General features: G+C 37.4%; 1 non-coding gene across 1 annotated transcript; it reads right to left on the bottom strand.

Moving 5' to 3' along the window:
- Positions 1-7,089: 7,089 nt before the first annotated feature.
- Positions 7,090-7,196, bottom strand: LOC127109440 (small nucleolar RNA R71). Its single transcript, XR_007796728.1, has one exon. It is a non-coding gene; the product is annotated as a small nucleolar RNA R71 (small nucleolar RNA).
- Between the last annotated feature and the right edge of the window lie 585 nt (positions 7,197-7,781).

The raw sequence follows: 7,781 nt of genomic DNA, 5'->3' as shown, positions 1-7,781 counted from the left end.
GGCCTAGTGATTAAATTAGATGATTTAAGCCCAACTAGAATACTATTATAAATAGTAAGAGGTGAAGGGAGTGAGAATTATAATTCACTTGAGCACTGAAAGCAATAGAGAAAGAGGAGAGGAAAAGCGAGAGGAGTCAAGGTTTCCATCAAATTGACAAGGTAAGGGGGGAAATCCTTATTATTATGGGTTAGTAGGATTGGTCAATGGGTATGAACATGATTTAGGTTGAAATCCTTAATTGGCATGGTTTTGGAATTATTAGGTCTTGATAAATACTCTTGAATTGTGATGATTAAATTATGCTAAAACTGTGAATGAATATATAATTGGATGAGTCATAATTTTCTGAACGTGTAGCTTTTTACGGAATCGAAATCGGAGGTCCGGAAGTCCTCCAACGATGAAAAATGCGGGGAAATCTGCATTCTGTTTCGTGTTAGCGCAGGAACAGCTTTCTGTTTTGCGTTAACCGGTTAACCCAGGGCGTTAACCGGTTAACATTATTATAATATTGAAAAAAATTACATTTTGTCTTGCGTTAACCAGTTAACCCAGGGCGTTAACCGGTTAACACTGTTAAAAATTGCCAAGAAGCGCATTCTGTTTTGCGTTAACCGATTAACCCAGGGCGTTAACCGGTTAACACTGTTTGAAAAGTGAAAAATTGATATTTAAATGTTGTGTGCGTTTTGGAATGAAATCTATGTGTACATATTTGATGATTGGTCTATATTAGTGAATAATATATTGTATGAATGTGTATGTATACCATTATTGAATTGTGAATGATTTATGGTTATGGATGTGTATATGTAATCATAATTGATGTGTTGTGATGAATGTGTATATGTACCAATTGTGAGTCATGGTGATATGTGGGATGTTAAGACGGTATATAGATGGTCTTAATTGCATATGTGTTGGTATGTGTGCATTCATTCATAACATGGTTGACTTCATTGTGGAAGTGGTCAAGCAGTGATCCTTAATTGGAAACAGACGTAGCAGACGTTAATCCTTAATTGGGATTAGGCGTAGTATTTAAGCGGTGATCCTTCATTGGAAACAGACGTAGCAGACGTTAATCCTTAATTGGGATTAGGCGTAGTATTTAAGCGGTGATCCTTAATTGGAAACAGACGTAGCAGACGTTAATCCTTAATTGGGATTAGGCGTAGTATTAAGCGGTGATCCTTCATTGGAAACAGACGTAGGGCTTTGGTCTTGTCCGGATCGGAAGCGTGGCTTGGATTCTAGATATTGAATCGGAAAGCGGTGAAACTTTGAGTTCACATTGAGGTACCACATGCATGGAGTCACATTGTCTTGCATTGAGTCGTCCATAGTTATGTGATCATCGAATGCATGTATTGATGTGAATGCGATGTATGTTTGAAATATATGAAATGATTGTTGGTTAATATTATTGACGTGATTATACCAAGTGTGATGAATTCTTAAATTGTGTTTTAATTCATTGTGCCTTATTATGCTATTTCATAATGATTTGAATTCTCACCCTTTCTGTTTGAATGTTACCTTTACATGGGTATCGTGCAGATACTACCGAGTAGTATTGCTGGAGTAGTTGGACGGTAGCTTGCTCAAGAATAGCTGGAGAGTTTCCGTATTTAGTTTGAATTTAGGTAATGAGTCAATGCTTTGGTCATGTAACATTGGGTAGATTAGTGGTATTGAACTCGTATCTTATTTGATATGCTTTATGTCATTAATTGTTTTATCTGAATTTGAAGTGATTATTGAGAGATGATCATGGTATGGGACATGGATCATATTATGAATTACATGAGTATTCTTTATTTTCCGCTGCGAACGCATATTGCTTGAATATTCATGATGAGTGAAATGTGTTATTTTGAATGACCAGGTGTATTGTTGGTTTTTGAAAGTTTTAAATTTTGAAAACGTCGATGTGACGCCCTTTTGTTTATATGCGTGCTCATTTACTCTGATTATATGCTAAATAATTTGGGGTAGAAAAAGGGGTGTTACAGGTTAAACCCGTTGGATCCCAAAGATTTATCCAGATGTGAATAAGCGCCTCATGCAGCTTCTCCTTAGTAATTGGTGCAACTAACCTATTCTTGTCTTCACTGAAAAAATTTGGTTCGATTATAGAAATGAATGGGTCGTGCATACCTTCTTTACCTTCAAACAACTTCTCTAAGTATTTCTTGTTGGAAATTATAATCAATAATTGTCATGGGTATATTCCAATATGACAAAAATGGACAATTGAGTTAATGGCAGTAAATGCATTGCAAATAGTCCCACATAGAAAGTGAAGCTAACATTAAAAGAATTTATAAAGAACTTGAAACATTAAACTCACCAAAGGAGCCAAAGAGGATAATGTGTCACATGAACATCTGTGGTGGTCTCAAGCATTATGCCACATGTCACATCCAAACAACCCCTCGCCGGTGTAGCCACCGGCGACACCGGCTCCAGCTCCGAGACCAGGTCCGAGGGCGTAGGCATAAAGGCACTAGTGACAACTTGTAGGCAGAACTTGAGCACTTAGGCACGACGCATCGGAGCAATTGGGTTATTCGCGGCGTTAGTGAGGTGGCGCTGAGGCGGTCGGCCTTCGGACAGCATGCTGCAAATTAATCCTAAGTATTGCTCTAGGATTTTGGTTGTTGCTTACAGTTTGAATTTTGAATTCAAAATATACAACATTTCATGAAGTGATGCATTGTATGATCATAGGTGAACCATTGCAATATATGGTGAAAAAGTGTTGTTTCATCAAGAGATGCAAATTTATGAAACAACGCATGCATGACCTATAAATATATGATTCTGAATTCGAAAATCATACACTCAAAATCTGCACATCCTCTTAAACATTCCAAACACACTTCCTTGCATTCGAGTTCTTCACCTGTCTTGTGCGGACTCGGTCAAAACTGAATTATCCTGGGTATTCTTGCTTTCCGACTCTAAGATATCAAAAAGAGTGCTTTAAATACTTTTAAGAAAAGTGTCTTTGTTCACGATTCAACCTGGATCCATTTAATCTTGTCGAAATTTCTAACAGTCTTAAAAGTATTTACACAATGGCTTCCGACGCTACAGTTTCAAGCATCAAAGTTTTGATGGAACCAACTACACCAGATGACAAGACAAGATGACATTTATACTGACTGCCCTGAAGGTTCATTATGTCTTAGATCCTGACTTAGCACCAATTCTTGAACCATCAGAAAATGACTCTGAAGAAGTCAAGAAGGAGCACAAGAAACGTAAGGAGGACGAACTGCTATGTCGTGGACATATTTTGAATACACTGTCTGATCGTCTCTACGACGTCTATACGAATAATCCGTCTACAAAAGAAATCTAGAAAGCGCTCGAATTCAAGTTCAAGGCCGAAGAGGAAGGTACGAAGAAGTTTTTAATTTCTAAATATTTTGATTTTAAATTTATAGATTGCAAGCCCATTCTTCCCCAAGTGCATGAGTTGCAGGTCCTCGTGAATAAAATAAAAGCGGTGAAAATAGACATCCCTGAGACCTTTCAAGTCGGTGAAATTATTGCAAAACTGCCACCTTTATGGAAAGGCTACAGAAAGAAATTGTTGCACAGTTCTGAGGACTTCTCTTTGGAGAAAATCCAGAAACATCTTCGAATTGATGAGGAAACGAAGAAGAGGGAGAAATCATAATCTACGGGTCTTTCTAAAGCCAATGTGTGACCACCAAAGGAAAGAAGAAAAATGATGGCATAAAGAGTCATCTTGGACCAAAAAAGGAACATAACAAGTTCAAGAATTCTGGTGGTCATAAGGGTCCGAAAAACAAATGTTTTGTTTGTGAAAAACCTGGAAACTATGCTAGAGATTGCAGGCACAACAAGTCAAAAAACGAGATCAATACAGTCCATGCAAATGATGACATAATTACTACAGTGAGCGAAATTATGGTAATCAAAGGCAAAGTTCAAGGTTGGTGGTATGATACATGCGCTATGGTGCATGTCTTGTAGGACAAGGCTGCTTTCAAAACCTATTATGAGACAAATGATGGACAAGAAGTGAAAATGGGAAATGAAGTACGATATAAAGTTGTTGTAACCTGATCGGTCAAAGGCAACTTCACTTCAGGAAAGAAAGTCACTCTCGTTAATGTGCTTCATGTCCCTGACATGAATAAGAATCTTGTTAGTGGGGATTTATTGGGAAAACCGAACATTAAATTTGTTTATCAATCGGGCAAACTTATTTTGACCCGTAATGGTGTATTTGTTGGAAAAGGATATTCCGCTGAGGGAATGATCAAACTATGTACTACCGACAATATTATTAATGAAATTTCTACTTCCGCTTACATGCTTGAATCTGTTTCTCTATGGCATAATAGACTAGCACATTCTGGTATTAGTTCTATGAAGAGACTAATTAAATTTGGATTGATTTCATGTAATATAAATTATTTCAAAAAATGTGAATTATGTGTCAAATCAAAGATGATTAAGAAACCTTTCAAAAGTGTTGAAATAAATACAAATCTACTTGATCTTGTACACTCAGATTTGTGCGAATTTAATGGCATGTTAACCCGTGGGGGAAATAGATATTTTATTACATTCATCGACGTTTCTTCTAGATACACACAGGTATATCTCTTAAAGCATAAAGATGATGATTTTAATGCCTTTAAGATTTATAAATCATAAGTGGAAAAACAATTAAGTAGAAATATCAAAGTCCTTAGAAGTGATAGGGGCGATGAATATTTTTCTACTGAATTTGATGCATTTTGTGAAGAACACGGCATAATACATGAATGTTGATAACGTGAAAATACATCGTATATTTGCCTTGATTTACACTAAAAAATTGTACCACTTTCATTTAGATTTCGATTATTCCGCAAGTGTTCGAGCTATTTTTGCAAGTATTTCAATTCCCGTGTTTAAATGAGCAAAGTATAGAAAAGGAAGGAAAAGAAGAAGAAACAGAAGAGAAAACAGCAAAACAACAGAAAATACAAATCCTGTACATGTGACGACCGTCACAAACCCTGTCACGACCGTCACACCCTGGGTGTCACGAACGTCACAGGCCCATCACGACCGTCACAAGGCCAAAAGCAACGTAATGGATTGTTCAACAGAAGTGATCCACACACCCATTTTTCTCGCTCCTCAACCCATTTTCCCGTGAATTTCTCACTCAACCAAGTCACCCTTATTTCTCTCAACTGTCAAGACCAAATGGAGAATATAAAAGGATGGAAGTTGGAAACCTACGGGCACGCTTGATTTTCCTCCCTGAAGCCAGCTTTCAAGATTTTTCTCTGCATTTATTTTCCATAGCAATTCTGTTTTCTATTATTTTTTTCTTCAGCAACATTGTTTTCTTTTACCATAATTTATTTACCGTTCCGTTCAGAGCTTGGATTTTCCCTTTCCCTTTCCGTTTTTCATTTAGCCAAAGTAGTACTTTCCTACACTGGGAAACTACTGCAATTTATTTAATTTAGTTTAAGCAATTATTTCGAAGAAGCAGAATCCTACCGACCTGTGGAGGACTGCTTAAGTACTTCAAGATTCGGCATATTCGATTAATCCAATTTTCAGATTTTTATTCAATTATTATTGTTATTTATTATTATTATTGTTATTATGTTTGCTGTATTGTTAATTTGTTTATGTTCGTTTGTGTTTGCGTTATTTAACATGTCCAACTAAACTACCGGTATCGGTATGTAAACAATTTAATTAGACGGGATCTAATAATAATCGGTGTAAAACTTCTTTTCTCAAACAATCTTTCTGGCTGTGGTTTTTAATTTAAATTTAATTAACTTTGTCACGAGAGTGATAAGCTATTTTAATACGGTTTTGCCACGAGAGTGGGAAATTAACTAAGGTGAGAACCGACAATCGCGAGAGCGTGAGGGTCGAACTGGATAGTAAAAACTAGGCATTGATTTTAAAAACAGCGAGAGCACTTTAAAAGCAATTAGAACTTATTTATTTTCAAAAAGTATTTTTAACTTCAAATGGGATAGCGAAAGCGTACACTCTGACTTAAAAGTATAGTCTGAGTCAACAATCACGAGAGTGTGAGATAAAGCCTTTTAAATAAGTATTTTCTACTGAAAGATATTTGGTACTTAAAATATACACCGGTGACTTGTCGAATCCCTGACGATTAATACGTTGCATACTGATATCCCTCTATTAATATTTTCTTAAAACTTAAATTCCTTTAGATTTAATTTTTGTTCAACCAAACCTCTAAAAATCATCTCCTTAGCTAAACATAGTAACGTCGATAGCATTAGTTTGACCATCGGTCCCTTTGGATTCAATATCTTTTAAAACTAAAACGACTGGACTGTGTACTTGCAGTCAAGTACCCGATAGACTATATTTGATATACAGTCACGAGACATATCAAGTTTTGGCGTCGTTGTCGGGGACCTGATTTAGTCAAATAGTGTGATTCTTTCGTTGCGCAGTATAGACTAAGGTAAAAACTAATTTCCTTTCCCTTATTTCCCCAATTGTATGCCAAGTACTCGCTCACAAGGCGAAAACTTAGTACCACCAATCGCAGAATTAGAGTGTTTCTTATATTTAAGACGTTGAATACTAGAGTACCAACGAAGGTACAATATTCTCGATATCTTTTTTCCTACTACTGAACTAGTTGAAAAACCAACCATGGCTACAGTAGGACCACATAATCGTCCTCTTAAGTTCTACGTTACCCCGTCCCAACAAGAACCTCACAACAACATTGTTGCCCCTGCTATCAATTGAAACAATTTCGAGTTAAAACCCTCGTTATTATCAGTTGTCCAACAACATCAATTTGCTGGAAATCCTACGGACGGCCCTAATGAACATTTGACCAAGTTTGTGCAGTACGCAGATACTGTGAAGGTGAATGGTGTATCCCAAGATGCGATAAGACTACGCCTTTTTCCTTTCTCTCTACGAGACAGAGCTTGGGCTTGGTTGCAATCCTTGTCATCCAACTCAGTTACTACATGGGAAGAACTGAAGAACATTTTCTTATCCCAATATTTTCCGCCAAGCAAAACTGTTATGATGAGAGCTCAAATCAATGGATTTCGACAAAAAGATGTAGAATCTCTCTACGACACGTGAGAGAGATACAAAGACATGATGAGGATATGTCCACATCACGGTCTCGAAGACTGGGTGATCATTCACACATTTTACAATGGGCTTTTGTATAACACAAGACTGATAGTAGACGATGCCGCGGGCGGTGCACGTATGGACAAGCCATACAACGAAGCCTATTAACTCATTGAAAACATGGCCCAAAACCATTGCCAATGAGGAGGTGAAAGAACTTCGGTAGAAAAGTCCCAAACAAAGAGTGGAATGTACGAAATCAGTAGCCTTGACCACGTCCATGCAAAGGTAGATGCCCTTGTTCAAAAGTTAGACAACTTGACCATACCACCCGCAACCACCGTGGCTGCCGTGACTCCAAACTGTGAGTTATGTGGAACTCCTGGACACACTGCACCAGAATGTCAGATATTGGAGGGAGTCCCCACTGATCAAGTAAATTATGCACAAGGAAATCCTTATTCGAATACCTACAACCCAGGTTGGAAAAATCATCCTAACTTTCCGTATAAGAACAACAACGCCTTGTATGCACCTGGCCAAGCACTCGTTGTTCCGCCTGGATATCAAAAGGCAGCTAATAATGATCCTAACATGCCTAGGAAGTCCAACCTTAAACTAATGATGGAAAGCTT

This window comes from Lathyrus oleraceus, chromosome 7 (genome assembly GCF_024323335.1).
Source record: "Lathyrus oleraceus cultivar Zhongwan6 chromosome 7, CAAS_Psat_ZW6_1.0, whole genome shotgun sequence".
Classification (NCBI taxonomy): domain Eukaryota; kingdom Viridiplantae; phylum Streptophyta; class Magnoliopsida; order Fabales; family Fabaceae; genus Lathyrus; species Lathyrus oleraceus.
This window is presented reverse-complemented; position numbering and strand designations above follow the sequence as displayed.